Here is a 21113-nt window from a genome sequence, read left to right as displayed (position 1 = left end):
CTCCCACTTAAAGCTGTGAGAGGCTGGACACTTTGACTAGCTCTCTGATCATCAATTTCTTCATCTACCAAATGAACCTTGGTTGTTGTGAAGATCCATGAGCTCATGAAGGCGAAAAGGTATCATAAACTATAAAGTGCTTTGTCTCCCTGAATGGTTGGTTGATGAGCCCAAAATTGGGCCCCAGATACTGGCCAGCGACGGGACTATGTCAGATAACAGGCATGGCTGTTCCCACTGTTCATTCTCAAAATACAGTCTCCCTCACCCTTCCTGCCTTTCTTCCCTGTCCATATTATCTTCCTATCCCACCTCAATTTGATTTCAGCCTCTATGGTTCAATGGTTTACGAATCTTGCTGCATATGGGGAACTTTCTTAAGATGACATCTTTTGCGGGCTCCACTCCAGACCTGAATCAGAATCTTCTGGGATGAGTTCCAAGAATCTTTAAATTTTTATTAAGTTCCTTAAGTGATTTGGGGTGTTGGGTCAGCTGGAGTTTGGAAACCATTGCCTTATTTTGTCCCATTTTATAAAGGGAGGATGTGGATACCCAGAGTGCATCCTGTCCTCATCCGGAAAACTCCTGCATTCGTTAATTCATTGTTCACTCATTCATTTCTTCAACAAATGACCACTGGGGGCTTATGGTGTGCAAAGCATTCTGCTAGGCTCTGGGGGAATGTAGGAGAATATAAAGTATGGCTTTAGATCTTGGAGAGCGTCCAATCTGGTGGGGTAAACAGATGAACCAGCAGTAATCGAGACAGTGCCATAACAGGGGTGAACAGGACACAGTGGGAGGACAAAGGGGCTTAGGAAGAGGGGAAGGGGTCAGGGACCTCTTGACCCTGGAGGAGTGAACTGATATCTAAGCTGAAACCTGCAGGTTTAGCAGGAGTCAGCCAGGAGGAGAGAGGGAGGGGGACCAGCAGATGCAAAGGCACTGATTTTATTTAACATTTGACTGCAGTGAATTCCATCCTTAATTGAAAGTATCTTGGGACTTTTCTGATTGTTCCATAAAGGATTTATCTTGTCCCTAAGAAGATTATGAGATGCTTAAAGGCAGGAACTACGCCTTCCATTTTTTTTCTGACTCACAGGCCTCTAGCATAAGGGTGGACCTCTGCAGAGGAAAGAAATTTATTTCCATATAAGCCCCTTCTATGTAATGGGCAGGATGCCGGCTACTTTATAGGTTTTTCTCCCTTTTAATCTTTGCAATACCTGTCAAGGTGGGAAATATTATTCCCACTTCATATACAGGGAAACTGAGATTCAGTGTTGTTAAGTAAGTTTCCCTGTGTCACCCAGTGACGGATTGAGACCTAGTCTGCCTGGTGCCAAACCTTCATTCTTTTGGCTATGCTGTCACCTCTTATAATAGCATCTGAGAGGCTGCATAACACCTTGGTTAGCAGCTCAGACTCTGGAGTCAGACTGCCTGGGTTCATATTGCCACCTACTAGCCATATGGCTTTGGGTAAATTACTTCATTTTCTGTGTCTCAGTTTCTTGATCTGTCAAATGGTGTGATAATAACAGCATCTACTTTGTAGGGTTGTGAGAAGTAAATGAGGTTGATGCCTGTAAAGCGTTGAGTGTCTGGCAGGTAGAAAGTGCTACGTAAATTTTATGCACTGTTGTTGTTATTATTATACCTGCTATGTGAGACGGACTGAATGCTTCTTACGTGCGAGACATCTTTTAGCTGCTGTGGAACAAACAAGAGATGAATGAGGGCTATGTAACTGGTTCCGGGCTGCAGTTCCTTGGCTGGACAAAGCTTGGCCCTGAGCCTTCAGATGCCCTCTGAGGCCTGAGGTTGGCTCTCGGGGGCTTGGCTTGTGAGTCTGGGCCTGTGTAGAGCAAATTGAAGGCATGGAAATGGGGGGAACAGACCTGGCCTGGCCACAGCCCTGAGAAATGGCTCTGGGCCCAGGCAGCTGTTTGTGACCTCACTCGAGTCCTTTTCCTACTGGTGCCCTGCCTCCTCTTCTGAGAAATGGAGCCCTGTGCCTGGCTCAGTGGTCATCACACAATATTCACTGGGGCCCTAGGAGTCAAGAAAGATGCCTCAGAGTTCACTTTGAGGCCAGTGGGGGCCTGGGGCTGGTGTTCAAACAGACCAGGCTCTTAGGTTCCAGCACGCCACAACCTCTGGTTTAACCAGAGACGCTGCATTTTGACTTTTGATGGAAGTGTTTAATGAAAGGATTCCATGGTTAAAAAATGCGTGGACCAGACCAGTGTGTTTCAAACCTCAATCTTGACCCATTAATGGGTCATGCAACGTATCGGGTTGTATTAGTTACGGCAATGCTCCCTGTTGGAACAAAAAAACAAACCTAAAATGTGAGTTAGAAGTTTACTTACTTCTGTCACATAGTCATCCAGAGACCCCAGAAGTGACCCTGGCCCAGTGACATTTATCACTTCTATTCACATTCTATTGGTCAGAACTAGTCACCTGGCTTTGGCCAAATGCAAAGGAGTCTGGGATATGTGGTCCCTAGATGGGCAGCTTTTTCCAGGAATAGCTCTAAACTACAGAAGGAGGAATGAATTTGTTGGTACACAGCTGACCACCTCTGCCATGGGACCATGGTCACATTCACAAATACACACACAAACATACACAGTCCAATATGTATAACATATATGAATACACAATTTTTTACATTAAACATTCTAATAAAATAAGAGCATAGAGAGATATATAGATAGTGATAAAGCAAATGTGACAGTATGCTACCAATTGATGAATCTAGGTAAAGGATACATTAGTGTCCACTGTATTATTCTTTGAATCTTTTGTAGGTTTGAAATTGTTCAAAGTAAAGTGTTGGTGGACATGTAATTGTTAAAATTTGCTATACTTATGAACAGAATAAAATATAATACAAATAGCGTAAGATTTAATTTAGGCTTAAGGGTTTTGAATTATAACTTTAATACAGGAGTTGGCAAACTTTTTCTGTAAAAGGCCAGAGAGTAAATATTTTAGACTTTGCAGGCCAGATGGGATCTGTAGCAACTACTCAGCTCTGCTCTTGTAGCACAAAAGCAGCCATCAACGATAAATACATGAATGAGTGTGGCATGTTCCAATAAAACTTTATTTATAAATATAGGCACTGGGCCAGATTTGGCTCAGAGGTTGTAATTTGCTGACTCTTGCAAACTGAAAAATATATTGAATATATTTTTTTAAAGCCTTTAAAGTACATATGTGATTCCTAGAGTACAATTCAACAGTTTTCATTAGAAATTACAGATCAGCAGTCTCCAAGCTGTTAGGGACCCCGAATCTGTTCATGTACCCTCACTGTGCTGGACAAAATAATAACAGCACACTGCTGTTCACATAACCAACTGATTTCTTTCATTTTCATTTCTTGTGCTTTCTTTGAATAAAAATGTACTATTTTAAAAATACGTTTATTGAGGTATATTGTTCACACAGAAAAGAGTATGAATCATAACTCACAAATAGATTAATGAAATCTTATAAAGACGACCACTTTTTGAAATGGAAGTAAAATAGAACAGAAAACATCCTAGTGCATCTCATGTCGTCACGGTAAATTTCGTGTGTGAAAATTTTGTTCATTTCTATATGGTTATGGATGTGTGTGTGGGGTTGTGATAATACCAACAATTTATAGATCACATACTAGGGCTTTACAAATAGTAACTCCTTACCTTCACAATGACCCTGTGAGGTAGGGGCTATAATTGACTTTACCCTTTTATAGATGAGGAAATGGAGCCACAGAGAAGTTGAGTCACTCAGTGAAAGTGACAGATGCCTTAAGAGGTGATGCTAAGATTCCAACCCAGGCAGTCAGTCTCCAGAGTCTGTGTTTTGACTGCCACCTTTATTGCCACTGTATATAAAGCATGGGATGTAAATGTGTTACTTACTGAGGGTTATAGTCAAAAGGGTTTAAACGTCACTGGACAGAATGTTCCCAAAGGTTCCTTATAGATCTAAAAATAGCATACTTTTCCTTAAGTGTACCCACAGGGAACAGGGGCTGATTTTCGGTAGTACATCGACAAACGCTTTTAAATCTTACTGAATTTATTTTACTCTGTGTTAGAAAAATTTATAACTAGCATATTGAAGCACTAATATAAAATATCCTTTAAAAGATTAATGTATGTCCTCAAAAGAAAGAAAATTATCAAGTAAATAATTACAGCTAAACAAAATACAGGTGCTGGGCAAATATGGTAAAAATCATTAAGAGGAATGCAAATGTCTGGGGCTTTGGGGTCAAATACTGAACTTGGCATCAGAAGGCCCACATCTGGGTCCTGGCGTATTCATTCTCTAGCTCTGGTTTATTTTATCTCTCTTTAAAAAATTTTTTATTTTATATTGGAATATAGTTGATTTATTTATTTTTTTTACTATTTTTGTTTATTTTTTTATATCTTTATTGGAGTATAATTGCTTCACAATGTTGTGTTAGTTTCTCCTGTACAACAAAGTGAATCAGCTACATGTATATAGTTGATTTATAATGTTGTGTTAGTTTCAGGTATACAGCAAAGTGATTCAGTTATACATATACATATATCTATTCTTTTTCAGATTCTTTTCCATTTTAGGTTATCACAGAGTATTGAGTAGAGTTCCCTGTGCTATACAGTAGGTCCTTGTTGATTATTTTATCTCTTTTTTAAAAAATAAAGTTATTTATTTATTTATTTTATTTTTGGCTGCATTGGGTCTTCGTTGCTGCATGCAGGCTTTCTCTAGTTGTGGTGAGCGGGGGCTCCTCTTCGTTGCAGTGCACAGGCTTCTCATTGCAGTGGCTTCTCTTGTTGCGGAGCACAGTCTCTAGGCACGTGGGCTTCAGCAGTTGTGGTGCACAGGCTCAGTAGTTGTGGTTCATTGGTTCTAGAGCGCAGGCTCAGTAGTTGTGGCACATGGGCTTAGTTGCTCCGTGGCATGTGTGATCTTCCTGGACCAGGGCTCAAACCCACGTCCCCTGCATTGCAGGCAGTTTCTTAACCACTGTGCCACGAGGGAAGCCTATTTTATCTCTTATATAGTACTTAAAATGGACCAAGCACTGTTCTAAACACTTCATAAAAATTACCTCCTTTTAAAGTAACCTAAATGTCCATCAACAGATGAATGGATAAAGAAGATGTGGTATATATATACAATGAAATACTACTCAGCCATAAAAAAGAATGAAATAATGCTATTTGCAGCAACACGGATGGACCTAGAGATAATCATACTAAGTGAAGTCAGACAAATACAAATATCATAAAGATATCACATATATGTGGAATCTAAACTATGATACAAATGAACATACAAAACAGAAGCAGTCTCAAAGACACAGAAAACAAACTTATGGTCACCAAATGGGAAAAGGGAGGAGGGATAAATTAGGAGTTTGGGATTAGTGGACATAAACTACTATATATAAAATAGATGAATGACAAGGTCCTACTGTATAGCACAGGGAACTCTATTCAATATCTTGTAATACCCTATAATGAAAAAGAATATATATATATATATATTTCCGAATCACTTTGCTGTACACCAGAAACTCACACAACATTGTAAATCAACTATACTTCAATTAAAAAAAATTACTTCTTTTAATCCTTACAACTGCCCATTGAGTAGGTACTGTCACCATACCCATTTCTCAGTAGAAGTAACAAAGGCTCAGAGAGGTTAAATAACCTACCCACACAGACTACAAGAGGCAGAGCTAGGATTCAAACCCAGGCATTGTATTAGTAAGGACAAAGATGTTAACAAAAACAAAACAAAAAACAGACAGTAGAATGGTGGTTGACAGGGCTAGGGGTGGGGGAAATGGGGAAACGTTGGTTAAAAGATACAAACTTTCAGTTATAAGATTAAATAAGTTCTGAGTATATAATGGACAGCATGGTGACTATGGTTCATAACACTTGTCTACTTGAAATTCGTTAAGAGTAGATCGTAGGCATTCTCACCAAAAAAAAAAAAGTAACTATGTGAGGCAATGGATGTGTTAATTAACTCGGTTGCAGGAATCATTTATATATATATATATACACACACACATATATACCTAATCATCACTTTAAGTGTATTACAATTTTATTTGTCAATTATACCACAATAAGGATGGTGGAAAAAAATAAAAGGACAATACTAGCTGGTATTGTAATGTACTACCAAAAAATATACCACCAAAAAATAAATTAATTAAAAAAAAAAAGAAAGAGTGGGTGGGCAACTACTGCAATTTATTTATTTATTTAAATTTATTTTGTATTTGTTTATTTTATTTATTTATTTTTGGCTGCGTTGGGTCTTCATTGCTGCGCACGGGGTTTCTCTAGTTGTGGCGAGCGGGGGCTACACTTCGTTGCGGTGCTCGGGCTTCTCGCGGTGGCTTCTCTTGTTGTGGAGCATGGGCTCTAGGCACGCAGACTTCAGTAGTTGCAGCACGTGGGCTCAGTAGTTATGGCTCATGGGCTCTAGAGCACAGACTCAGTAGTCGTGGCACACCGGCTTAGTTGCTCCCCGGCATGTGGGATCTTCCCGGACCAGGGCTTGAACCAGTGTCCCATGCATTGGCAGGTGGATTCTCAACCACTGCGCCACCAGGCAAGCCCTACTGCAATTTATTATCAGCTTTGTAGAAGTATTTGATTTTTTCAAATTGTATACCTATAGAGCTTTCATAAAATTTTTGAAACAATTTTTAAATTAAAAAGGAAAAGGGAATAAACACTACTTCAGACACCCTCAACAGTACTTAGAGTCCTGGGACAGAAAGCCACAAAGGGAAAGGGCAGAGTTAAAGTTAGAAATTCAAGATACAATTGCATTTAAAATCCCTGCTGAATACCTTCTAATTGCTTTGTGTCACACTGAAAAGAAAAGCTAAGCTCTTTTCCCTGACCTAAAAGGACCCCTGGGGTCTGACTCTTGTCTGCCCTTCTGTTGGCCTCTCCTGTCTTTCTCCCTTTTGCTCACTCCACTTCAGCCACTTGGGCCTTTCTACTGTCCTTCAATCACGCCAAGCACATTCCTGCCCTAGGGCCTTTGTACTTGGGGTTCCTTTTGCCAGGACCACCCTTTACCCAGATCTTCCCATAACGGATTTCTTCTCCTAGTTTGGTTCTTAGCTCAAATGTCCCCACTCAGAGCAGCCTTCCTTGACCACCCCATCTAAGACTGTCTCTCCTCCAGCCATCACTATCAATCCCTTTATCCTCTACAGCTCTGGAATTGTGAATTCGCTGATCTGTTTATCATCTGTTTCCTCCACTACAATGTCAGTTCCATGAGAGTGGGGGATCTGGCCGTCTTGCTATATCCTCAGCATGTAGAGCAGCGCTTGGCACACAGTAGGCGCTCCACAAATGTTTGTGGAATGAGCAGATGCCGAAGGGGACAGGTGAGTCAGTCTGCTGAATGGCTGGCTGGGCCGGTGACGTGAGGAGGAAGCTGCAGCCTCTGCCTGGGCCCTGCCCTGGGTAAATAGTCCTCCCTCTGCCCAGACAGCCACTATTTAACAACTGTCTGCCATGGGACTGGCCAAGCCTGGGCCGTCACACAGCCAAGGCCCCAGGATTCCCTGGGACAAGCAACGGACGCAGCCACACCTCAGGGAGAGCTTGTGAAGGAACAGGTCAAAAAGTTATCCAAACAGGCATGAGGAAAGGCAGAGGAGGTGCTGAGACACAGAGAGAGCAGTTGGGCCTTCCCTGGGCAGAGCCCAGAGGAGCACACCCAGTGGGCAGCTTCCCAGACAGGGCCTGGCCTCCAGAGCCCAGTTCTGGTCCTGGCTCTGGTCCCGACTTGCAGAGGGACCTCAGACACTTGCCGCCTCTGGGCCTCAGTTTCCTCTGCTGTAAATCAAGAGACCGTGGGCTGATCAGTGGTTTCAAACTTAAAAAAAAAAAATGGCAGTGGCATTCTTTCTTCAAACAAAATCTTACCAGAAACCAGTTTGCGGGAGTGATACAAAAGAGGCACCTGGGTTAAAGGAAGTGTCGGGGTGCAGGATGCTGCCCACCCTGTAGCCCCTGGCCCTTCAAAGTAGCCCCAGGGTGAAAACCACCAGGCTCCTTGGTCTCCGAGGTTCTTCACCAAGAGTCTTGTAATTAAACCTAGACCCAGGTTCAAGCCTCACAGTGGGATCTTAGGTAATCGACTCCACCTTTCTGAGCCTTGGTTTCCCTCTCTAAATCTGGCGTTGTAAACAGTACCTCCTTCACGGTGTCAAATGTTCAGCCCAGAACCTGGGACCTAGGAAATTCTCAATAAGAATACTGAAAAATCAATGTTGGTTATTAGCGGAAGCAGCAGAAATGACCCGAAGGGCCAGTTCTTTGCCTTTACTGTGAGTGGGGAAAATATTTAACCACTCTGAACCTCAGTTTCCTCCTCTGTAAAATATGGCCAAGGGTTCAAAGGAGATGAGAGGTTGAGATCCAGGCCACCCAGTTTTGTTTTTAAATAAAACTTCAATTGACTTCTAACCTTTCAAAACCCCAACTTCCAGCCTCTTTCAAAACACTGGAAGCTCTAGCAACACTGATTCCCCATAACCATGAGACAAAAGCCCACTGGAGCTTATTTAGGCTGGGCATGCTTTCTCTAATTTGCCACAGTCCCCACCATTCCTTAGTGTCTCTACACTAAAGTTATATTAATAAACATAAACCATTATATTTGCTGTGTTTTCTTATAGGAAAGTGTGAAACCTGCTTATACTCTATCTGCTCCATATATCTCTATCTGGGCACCGAGGGCACTTGACTGTCGGATCCCTGATTGCTAAGACCAAGGGGAAGCTCATTATTTGTGAGCGCAATTTCCTATTTCATAGACTTACTATTTTTTGATGTGACTACTAGAACGTTGTAAATTATATATGTGGTCCATGTTATATTTCTGTTGGACACAGCTGCTCTAGCACCTAGGATTCTATGGCAGCTAACTCATCCTGTCTCCATTTCCCATTCTGAATAGACCAGCTCTAGCCAAACGTCTTGGGCAGGTATCCCTGGCTGGGTCTTCTCCCCAGCCCACAGTTCTCTCTGGTGTCCTCACCCTTGTTGCTTGCCTGGTTTGGGGGGGTGGGGCAGGGTGACGACCCAGGCTCTAGAACTCAAGGCTTGTCTTCTAGAATTCTACACTTGGGAAATCTCACCTCCCAGCCCCCACGGCAGCCATTGTTTTCTCTTTATCAGACATTCACATAGAACAATAGTCAATCTGAATCTTAATTACACACCCATTCTTCTGTCTCCAGCCTGTGAATTTACCCCCAAATCCTGTGATTTGGGGGGTGGAGTTGGGGAGGGGAGAGGATTATTTTTTTTCCCCTTCTCCAGGGCAAGTCATAGTTTTTCTAGAGATAAGGTGGACGGAGTATGGGGGAGGGACACGGATCCTCCCACAGTGAAGGTGCTGACTTTGTTTTCGGAGGAGGTAGTAGTATCCACCCACAGCTCCTCTGAGATGAGAGAATCCTGAAGGACTTAGGATGCTGGGAGGAAAAGGAATCTCACAGTGATGAAGACCCCCTTCAGATGGGGAGGCCTCATATGGTAGTGGCTGAGAATTTGTGGTGCAGAGTTAGGCAGACTTGGGTTAGAGCCTTGCAAGCTGTATAACCTTGGACAGGTGACTTTACCTCTCTGACCCTCAGTCTCCTCATCTATAAAATGAGGATAAAAATAGTTCTATTCTAGCACAGTGCTTGGGACATAAGTATTCTGTTAGACCTTCGCGGTCTCCTAGGAGTTTCGACTCGCCCAGGAAACAACAAGAGTCGGAAGCCGATGCAAAACGCAAGAGGTTTATTGAAGGCCGGTGCACCGGGGTTCCTTGGTCCTCACGCAGGAGGTCGAAGAAGGAACCCCTTTTGGGCGCGAATATGTCAGTTTTATAGGTTCCCACTTCCCCGTATGTAAATTATAGACTTGGTTGTGTTTTCCTGCTGATTGGTCCCGGCTTAGGCTCGGACCAGAGAGGGAACTTGTCCCCAGCTTCCTGATTGGTCTTTGACAGATACCTTTTTTACATTTTGTTTATCTCCCTCCTTCTCGGAAGGGGGCCGGACATCCTGGAAATTCACCCATTGTCTAAGAAGCCCCTATTGTCTGGAGAGTTCTTAATCATTAGCTGGAACAATGTCCCTCGAGTCCCACAATTCTATAAATGCTAGCAATCATCATACCTTTCGAAAAAGGCATACACTGGCATGTGGAGTAAATTTAATTCTTTTTTATTTCACTTCTGTGCATTTTTGTAATTCTTTTACCATGAACCTGCTTCAGTTAAATCATAAAAAGTTAGTTGCGTGAAGAGGAATAAAATTGAGTGGAAATGTCATCCTAAGGCTGGGCTCCAACATGGGGTTTTAGAGCTGGAAACAGGTAAGAGAATCTTAGAGTCTAAACTTCACACACCCATTTAATATCTTAATAAGCTGAGGCCCCAAGAAGAAAGATGATTTGGCCAAAGTCATACAGCACGTTAGTGGCAGAGCCGAAACTAGAACGCTGATGGTGAGGATTGGAAGGAAACTTGGAGGTGACTAGGTCAGCCTTTCCCAAGGCGAGACCGCTCAGACAAGGAGGATTCTATCCTGAGATGTCTGAAAAATGTTGGATTAAAGAAAGCTGTACAAATTTCATTATCAGAGAACTTCTCAGAGACCTTAACACAGGACAATGAATGCCTCGGGCACTCCAAGAGAAGCCTCCAGTGTGTTCAGATTAGCTCATCACAGAGGCCCTTGAAAACATCAACACACGCGAAAGCTCTCCCTGCCTCCCAACAGAGAAATTCTCTAGTTTAATACATTCCTAGATTTAAGAAAAAAAAAATTGTAGAGATATTTTAAATAGTATGATTTAACAGTTACATTGCAGATTGTTGCTGGTATGTAGAAAGACAGTTAATTTTTTTCACTATCTTTCACCTTTCTAAAAATTTGTAATTATTCCCTAATATTGCAGAAAAGTAGAATAATATTGTGAACACTGATGGACCCATCACGCAGTTTTGTCAAGCCCTACATGCATGACCATATTTTCATTTGATTCATGTTTTGTTTGTTTTAATGACAAATGAAACATTCCACTTAGACTTGAAGCCCCACCTTGTACTCCTCCTCAATCCCTTGCTTTGCCACCCTTCTCAGAGGTGACCCCTGTCAATATTTGCTGTTCATCATTGCTAGACATGTTTTTATACTTTCACTCTACATGGCTACAGAAACTATATATAACATTGTTTTTCATATCTGGAAAACGTATTCAAATGTTGTATGTATCCTTCAGCAACTTCCTTTTATTTTTGGCGCTTCCCATGCAGCTACAAGTAGCACTAGGGCACTCATTGAAAATGCTGTGAATGAACAGCCCAAAGTATATTTATTCCAGTTTTTGACAATGGAGTTGTTTCCAGCTTTTCACTATTTAAAACAATGCTACAAAGAACATTCTTATACCTGTGGGTGAGAGTTTCTCGAGGATAATGTGGGGGAGTGGACTTTCTGGATTTCAGGCAGTGGGCATCTTCACTTTGATGAGATGTTGGCAAGTTGATCAATCTTGTCCACCAACTGTCACTTTGGTCAGTAGCATCTAGGAGCTCTGGTTGCTGCACACCTTCCTCCACACTTGACTCTGAAGGATGATGAATGTAAAATGAGAATTTGCATTTCCCATATTTCTAGAGAGGGAAAGGTTCCTTTTGCCATTTGAATTTCCTCTGTGAGTGTGTGTGTTCATAGCCTTTGCCCATTTTTCTATTGCCTTATTTATCTTTTCTTAACAATTTGAAGGAATTATTTATTCTCAGTACAGATCCTTTTTTCAGTTGTATTAGTGGAAAATACCTTTAATCAGTCTGTAGCTCGTCTTTTCGCTCTCTTTAGAGTATCTTCTGTTGTACAGAAGTTTACAATTGTAATGTAGTTAAGTTTTGGTTAAATTATAAATAAGATCATTAAATTTAATAATCTTTTCCTCTATAGTGTGTGCTTTTTGTTTTTTGCAGTGCCCTGAAATCATTAAGATATTATGCTAAACGTTTCCTATATTTTAAAGTTTTATTTCTCATACATAGGTCTTTATTCCGTAGGAACTGATTTTTGTGTGCGATATGAAATAGAGATGCCATTATATTTTTCTTCATATGGATAACCAATTGACCCAGACAATTATTGACTAGGATGTCCTTTCTTGACTGATATGCAATGCCATTGCTTTTGTCCCTCATTTTCAGACATGTGTAGATCTGTTTCTAGGCTCTCTATACTGTTCCACTTATCTCTAGTAGCCACATTTAAACAATGAAATAAAAAAAAACCCAGGTAAGTGAATCTATTGATACAATTATACAAAAATAAAACATTTAATTTTTTTAAGTTCAAAAAAGAAATAGTTAAAATTATTTAATATTTTATTCAACCCAAAATAGCTAAAATATTATTTCAACATTTAATCAATCAAAAATAATTAATGAGATATTTTTCTTCTTTTATATACTAGGGCTTCAAAATACAATGTGTATTTTACACTTACAGCACATCTCAGTTTGAACTAGCCACATTTCAAATGCTCAATGGCCACATGTGGCTAGTGGTTACCACATTGGAGAGTGAAACTATAGCTTTATGTATCATAGAGCATGTCCTCCTCATATTACAGTGTTTTTTTTGTTTGTTTTTTTTTTGCGGTACGCAGGCCTCTCACTGTTGTGGTCTCTCCCGTCGCGGAGCACAGGCTCCGGACGCGCAGGCTCGGCGGCCATGGCTCACGGGCCCAGCCGCTCCGCGGCATGTGGGATCTTCCCAGACCAGGACACGAACCCGTGTCCCCTGAATCGGCAGGCCGACTCTCAACCACTGCTTCACCAGGGAAGCCCCTACAGTTGTTTTTTTAAAAATTATCTTTATTCTCTGCTCATTCACGTAAATTTTAAGATGAGACTAAACAGGACAGAACAAAGTTTGGAGACCAACAGCCTATTTGTCTCCACTGGATTTCAATAAAGGCAACTAACATATTTTGAGTGCTTGCAACTTGCCAACTACCGTGCTAAGTAGCTTTGTCCTGTTGGGCTTCTAATTGAAATTACATTGAATTTATTGACTAATTTGGGAAGAATTGACATCTTTGCATAATGAAGCTGTTAACCTAAGACAATAAAAGAGCCAGTTATTTTTACCAGCAAAATGGGTTTATTTGGGAGCAGCAAAGAAATGCAATTTGGGACGTGCAACTATGGTGAACTATATGCAAGTTTGGTAAACTAAGGGAGAGGAAACTCTTCTACAGAGGAAAAGACGAAGTTGGGATGGGCTGGTATAAACAAACAGTCCATTAGAGGCAACTGGGAGTTGGAAGTATAGTGGCTTTTCATTGGCTGAGTTGTGACAGTTTCTCATGGACTGAGCTGTTGCCAGGCCAAGAGAAAATCTTTCTTCCTCCTGCTGCCAGTAGTAAAGTAGTGTCACTTTCTTCCAGAGATGTAAGGTACATCTCTTCCTGTTGGGATCTGTATTGAGATTAAGTAGTATGTGCATGAGAGCTCCCCCTTCTGGCCTTCTGACTTCGTTTTAATGAGGTTTCCCTTTATAATTTTCAAAAATCCTTCTGACCATGATACATTTATATAGGTTTGCTTTTATGTTTCTTAAATAAATTTCAATAATTTTAATACATAAAGGTCTTCTGTTATATTAATCCTAGCAATAATCGCTATTGCTATCATAAATAATTTTTTAAATTGAATCTTCTCATTTGTTGATATTAGTGTATAGAAACCAACTGCTTTTGACATACTGAAAATGTACCCAGCAATTTTGTTAAATTCTCTTACTAGATCTGTTTTTAATTTCCTATCTTATTGTATCGCTTGGGTCTCTAGTAAAATATCAAAGAGAAGCAGTAATAATGGGTATTTCAAATAGGGCTTTGTTTGTCTATGAGTAGCTGAGACACAAAATAGCAGTAGTTTATACAAAATAGAAGATAACTCCTCAGATTATAGAAGTCCAGAGGGAGGCAATCTAAGGTTAGTATGGTGGTTCTTCCCCATAACAGTCCTCAGGAACCCAGGTTCCTTTCATCCCCATGAGGTCTTCATCCTCATGGTCCAAGATGGCTGCCAGAGCTCCAACCATACAGCCATGTTACAGGCAGAAAGAAGGAGCAAGAAACAAAGAAGAAAAAGGAGTAAAAGTCATGTTCCAGCTGTCTTTCTTAAAAAGTTCCTGGAAGCTGCCACATTACATTTCTGATTATACTTCATTGGCCAGAACATATTCACATGGTCTCGCCTAGCTTTAAGGAATGCTTGAGATAAGTTTTTTGAGGGGGCATTCATGTGTTCAAATGAAAACTGGAGGTTCTATTACAAAGGAAGACAAGGAGACTATATAATACAGAACAGACAACTTGCAGCCTCTGCCACAGTGGGCAGCCTTGTTTTATTCTTGACTTTAAAGGGACTTTGGCCTTTTTAAGTAAGATATCTGCTTTAGGTTTTTGGTAGGTAACTTTTACTGGGTTTTAAAAAGTTTCTTCTAAGGAAGCCAGAAGTTTTGCTTGTTTGCTTTTTAATCACAGTGTTGAATTGTCTTAATTGCTTTTTGTGCATCTACTAAGATAATCATATTTTTTTCTCTTTTAGTCTGCTAATTTAGTAATATTCTAATGTTAAACCATCCTTGCATTCTTGGAATTAAACCTAAATTTGTCAGGATGAAATACATATATTTTATACATGGATGAAATTTTTTAAAATTGTGGTAAAATATACATAAAATTTACCATTTTAGCCATTTTAAAATGTATTGTTCAGAGGCATCAAGTACATTCACATTGTTATACAACCTCCACCACCTCCCAACTCCTGAAATTTTTTATCTGTTTCCATTAGAAAATAACTCTCCAAGCTTCTCTGCCCCCAGCCCCCAGCAACCGCCATTCTGTTCTATGAATTTGACTACTCAAAGTACCACTATAAATGGGATTATACAGCATTTGTCCTTTTGTGATTGGCTTACTTCACTTAGCAAAGAGTCCTCGGGGTTCATTCACGTTGCAGCATGTATCAGAATTTCCTTCATCTTTAAGGCTGTTGTATGTATACATAACATTTTTATATTATTCTGTTGTATGTATACATAACATTTTGTTTTTCGGTTCATCTCTTAATTGACACTTGCTTCTGCCTTTGGGCTATCGTCAATAATGTTGCTATGAAATGGTGTAAAAATATCTCCTCCAGACTGCTTTCAATTATTTTGGGTATATACCCAGAAGTTGTATCGCTGCATCATATGGTAATTCTATTTTTAATTTTTTAAGGAAGTGTTATACTGCTTTCCATAGTGGCTGCATTATTTTACATTCTTACCAGCAGTGAGAAAGTGTTCCAATTTCTCCACATCCTTACCGACGCTTATTATCTTTTTTTTTTAATTATCCATCCTAATAGGGTGAAGTGGTTATCTCATTCTGGTCTTAATTTGCATTTCACTACTGATTACTGACGTTGAGCATATTTTCATGTGTTTCTCGGTCATTTCTATATCTTCTCTGGAGTAATGTCTATTCAAATTCATCGCCCATTTTAAAATCAGGGTTTTTGTTGTTGCGTTGTAGGAATTCTTTATATATTCCGAATATTAACCCCGTATCAGACATGATTTGCAAATATTTTCTCCCATTCCATGGGTTGCCTTTTCACTCTGTTAATAATGTCCTTTGGTGCACAAAATTTTTCATTTCAATGTAGTCCAATTTATCTATTTTTTCTTTTGTTACCTGTGCTTTGGGTGTCATCTCCAAGAAATCATTGCTAAATCCAGCATCATGAATATTTCCCTCATGTTTTCTTCTAAAAGTTTTATAGTTTTAACTCTTACACTTAGGTCTTTAACCCATTTTGTGCTAATTCTTTTATATATGTCAGCTAAGAGTCCAGCTTCACTCTTTCACATGTGAATATCCAGTTTTTCCAATGTGAATTTGGTTTGGATCACATTTTATTTAAGACTTTTACAGCTGAGAAATGCTACTTTGATTCAATCTTTGATCCATTGCTAGAAAGCTCTCACCATCCTCCCTGACAGGTGGTCATTTAGCTTGGGTTTGATACTTCTAGTGACAGGACACTCACTACTTAATAAAGCAGCTGTTTCCCTGGTAGTATCATTGTATCCAGTAGAAAAATCTTCTTCATTTTCAGCACAAATCTTCCTCCCTATACGATCCATCTGTTGGTCCTAATTTGTCCTCTGGGGCGCTGAGAATAGGTGAACACCCTTTTCCAAAGGAAAGTACTTCGAATTCAGTAAATAACACAACTGCATGGTGGGCAACTATGTGCTGGGTTTATAAGGTTTATCACATTTATTCCACAAAGCAATCTGTGAAGAGGTCCTATTGTTGATTCCTGTTTCTCAGATGAAACAAATAAGGCTTGAAGAACTTATCATTTTCACGAGGTTGAACAATTATGTAAATGGTACCACTGATATTTCAAAGGCAGTGGCCTTGACCGCTCTGCTACACTGCCCCTCTCCCCTTCCCCAACCGTCAGCCCAGAACCCTTTGGGATCTTCAATTATTCTCTAAAGGGTATGGTTTTCTCACCCTGTCCCATCCTAGGAAAATTTTAAGTGTTTCTATTAAAATTGAAATCAAACACAGTTTTTTGTGTATGGTCCATGTATACAGAGGGCTCCTTAGCTCCTTTGACCTGAGCACTACATCTTTTTTAAAAAAATAGATATATCTATTTATTTAGGTTGCACTGGGTCTTAGTTGTGGCATGCATGCAGGATCTAGTTCCCTGACCAGGGATCGACCCCGGGCCCCCTGCACTGGGAGCGCCGAGCCTTACCGGCTGGACCACCAGGGAAGTCCCCGAGCACTACATCTTCACTAATGACACCTGAGACCGGGGTTAGAGGTTTGGTTAGCCGCTGCCAAGTAAAACCTCTAGAACTTGGTCACGTCGCCTGCTGCTAAGGCAGCTTCCCCCCCGCCCCCCCTCCACAGTGTCCAGGTGATTTATTTTGGGCCAGTGTGGAGGATTTTTCTTTCCTCTTCCTTGAGTTCAAACATTTCTCCAAACCCACCTGACCTTGCTCCTGCCGTTATTTTATTGCTAACACCTGTGTAAGTACTGCGTGCCAGGCACAGTTCTAAGCCTTTTCTCTACATTAACACAAATAATCCCCACAGCAACCCAATGACACACACATCATTATCCCCCCTGTTTTGCAAATGAGAAAACAGTCACAGAACAGTTAAGGAGCTCAGTGAAGATCACACAGCTAGTCCAGGGCAGAACCAGAATTCAAGCCCAGAAAGTCAGGCTACAGCCTCCATACTGGGCTTCCTCCAAACATCTGACAATCTCAGCCAGTTTTTTTTTTTTTTAATTTTTAAATTTTATTTATTTTTGGCTGCGTTCAGTCCCCATTGCAGAGCGCGGGCCCTCTCTAGTTGCAGAGAGCCGGGGCCACTCCTCTTTGCTGTGCATGGGCCCCTCACTGCGGTGGCCTCCCTTACTGCGGAGCACGGGCTCTAGAGCACAGGCTCAGTAGCTGTGGCACACGGGTTCAATTGCTCCGCGGCATGTGGGATCTTCCCAGACCAGGGCTCGAACCTGCGTCCCCTGCACTGGCAGGCGGATTCCCAACCACTGCGCCACCAGGGAAGTCCCTCTCAGCCAGCTTTTTGAGGCCAAAAGATTGACACACAGTGACTGTCCTTTTTTTTTTTTTTTTAACAAAGAGAGAACAGACCCAGGGCCCAGAGGCTTTGAAAGGCAACAGTATTAATTCAGGACGTAATATAATGGTTTATTTTATTCTGCTTATTTTCCCATTGCTTTCTACTTATGATATTGGTGTTTGATTTGGAAGTAATAACGTTTCCTTCTAAAATAAATCTAAGTAAAAATAAGTGAGTTGATGTAAGCCAAATGTTAAGTAATAGCATAGGTGGTTTTCAGATATGATAAACATCATAATGGTCATAGGAAAATCAGTGACGCTTCGAAAAGACCGCACTCAGTCACGTTAGATGAGGTTACGCTGCGATAATGAAAGAAAGAAAGCCTCAGGTCTCACTGGCTTAACTCTATGGAAAGTTATTGCTCGCTTACTGCACTGTCTGCCATGAGTCGGCGGGTCGCTCTCCTCGTCCTGGTGACTCCATATGTACCCTCGCTTCCGAACGACCACAGCACTGACTCTTTAAAGCTCCCGCCCAGGTGTGACGCAGATTGTTTCTGCTCACATTTCATTGGCTAAGACCAGTCACGTGGGCACGTCTAACTTTAAAGGCAGCAAGGAAGTGTGATTTTGCCACGTGCCTCAGAAGAGGGACGTGGAATAGTCAACCCACAGGTAGGCTATGAGTAAAGGAGCCTGAAAGATGGCTCTGGAAAGGCAGACTGAGTTATGACCTGTCTTAGACCACTAAGACCAGCCCCACCAAGTGGTCTTCAACACCTGTTCTGAGAGAAGGGACAGTGGTCCACCAGGGAGAAGACAGTCTGACAGTACCATTCTGTTACACTGATACTTCTCCCAAGCAGCGACCCACGATTCCTTTGGTTGGGGGTGCCTTCATTTCGTAAGCGGTTTTCGCTGAACCCTGTGGTCAGCTTTTGTTTATTCCCTGAAGTTAGATGTGGCAGTTTGGGCTTTGCCTGAGCTAGGATTTGGTTCTGTCACTACTTTGAAAATATATCCAGGGAAGTGTAATCAGAAAGGAAAGGAATTCAAGGACAGGGTCCAAGTGGATAGGGAGCCTCACACGGTGTTTGGTTATCAGGTTATCAGGGAGGCTTCCTGGAGGAGTTTTCCTGCAGGGTCCCTGAATCAGAAGCACCTGGAAACTCATTAAACATGTGATGCCTGGGCCAGCTGTTGACCCTGGAACCTGGAGGTGGGACCTGAGTCATCTGAATTTTTGTTAATGACCCCAGATGATTCTTATGGACACTGAGATTTGAGAAATACTGAATTATAGGGAGAAAATTTCCTATAAGTCTAGAGGCCTAACACAGTGGTTCTCAATTGGGGGTGATTTGAGACCCCCAAAGGGGCATTTGGCAATGTCTGGAGATATTTTTCACTGTCATAGGTTGGGAGGGGGGCATGTGCTACTGGTATCTGGTGGGTAGAGGTCAGAGTTGCTGTCAAGCATCCTACAGTACATAGAACAGCCACCCATTACAGTTATCCAGCCCAAAATGTCAGCAGCGCTGAGGTCAAGAAATTCTGGTAAACAAGAGTTTAAACCCTTCCAAACATAGGAGCACATATGATTTTTAATCTCTTTTTAAAATTTTACTTCCCTGAAAACATGGAATCCTTTTCATTGAATACATACTAAGTACTAAGCACTTCATGTACATTGTATCAGTTTCTCCCTCCCAAGTCTTTTCAGTCATTTATCCAACAAATATCTATTAAGTGCTTATTATGTGTTTAATTTTAAACTGTACAAGATGTGGGGTGTACCCTGGGGAACACATCAGACAAGGTTCATCTCCTTCATGGGGGTGGAAGAGATAGAAATAGATATACAAGTAACACAACATATGTGGAATTCCAAATTGTGATAGGCGGTATGAAGAAAAATCAGGTACAGGGACAGAGAATAAAGGGTGAAGGATGGGAAGAACCTACATAAATATGTAGGAGAGCCCTCGCAGACAAGGTGACAATTAAATCAGGATCTGAAAGACTTTTTTTTTTTCAGGCCAGTGTGGCTGCTGCCACTGGGATGGGATTGAATGGCACATAAATGCAGGGCTTTAGAAGCAAGGTCATGCAGGCCTCACAGTTCATGGGAGTTTTGAATTCTATGAGTTTTAGTATAAATACATTAAAAGTTTTAACTGTTTAAGGGAGGGACCTGTTCCAATCTGCTTGTAGAAAATCATCCCTGGCCCCTGGGTATAGAGTGGGTGGTAGAAGACCCAGAGCGGATAAACAAGAGACGTGAAAAGAGCTTTTGCAGACCTGGAGAGATGATGGGGGATGGGGACACGGTTGGCTGTGGTGGAGATGAAAAGATGATGAAAATTTGAGATACTGTTGGAGGTAGCAAGAACTAGATTTTATGAAGAGCTGGCAGGGGTGGGAGGAAGGACACAAAGATGACTCCCAGGATTTTGGCCTGAATAACTGAGTTGGGGGTGAGGTGATGGACTGTGACAATTAACGTAAGTATTATTATTGTTCTTTTTTAAAACTGAGGAAGGGGAAGTGAATTGTCCTACTTCACAAAGTTAGTAAATGGACTCCAATTCAGCTGTGTTTAACTCCAAAGGTCATGCTTTACCCACTCTCCTGGACCCACACATTAATTTTTATAATGGGGGAGGATACTTAATGATATATCATTAAATATTGATATATGAATGCCCCTGAATGCAACCATGGGCGTCCACATAGAACCCGCACAACACCTGGGACCCTCATTAAAGGCGATTGTACATTGGGGCCGAAAGTTCGGAATATAAATTCCCTAGATGGTGTAATGGCACCGCGGTGCCCCCCTTAGGAAACCAGTTTTAAAACATTGCGTTCTGATTGGTGCAGTGACCACGTGGTGATATGTGATAGGAGGAAAGTTAGCATGCCCCGTAACTAAACCCAGAAGACATGTCGAGCTGTCTTCTGCTGAGTTTGGAGAGCCGTAGTCCGTCTGGGCCTGTGATTGGTGGGATTGTAATACGACCTCCGCTGTGATTGGTGAAGCCCGCTCGGTTGTTTAAAGGTTTCTGTACGCCAGTTCCTGCTTTGGCCACTAGGCGGAGCCCAGGACACGCAAAACACGTCGCTGGGGCGCATCTGGGCCGCTTCCTCCCCTTGCGTCCTAGGACCACCGAGGGACGGCTGGGCGTGGGGGGGACGGCGTCAGAGCTCACAGCTCCGGCCCAGGTGGCCACGCTTCTCTGCACAGCCCTTTTGGCCCCTTCCTCTGGCTCTCAGCCCCCGCAGAGGGCATTGGCTGACCGACGGCTGCGGGTTCGCGAAGGTTTGTGAAGGCCCAGATCCAAATTGC

This window comes from Aethalodelphis obliquidens, unplaced genomic scaffold (assembly GCF_003676395.1).
Source record: "Aethalodelphis obliquidens isolate GAN/ISIS:26980383/991018 unplaced genomic scaffold, ASM367639v1 scaffold42, whole genome shotgun sequence".
In the NCBI taxonomy this organism is placed as follows: Eukaryota; Metazoa; Chordata; class Mammalia; order Artiodactyla; family Delphinidae; genus Aethalodelphis; species Aethalodelphis obliquidens.
The sequence above is the reverse complement of the archived record's forward strand: the minus strand, read 5'-3'. Positions refer to the sequence as shown.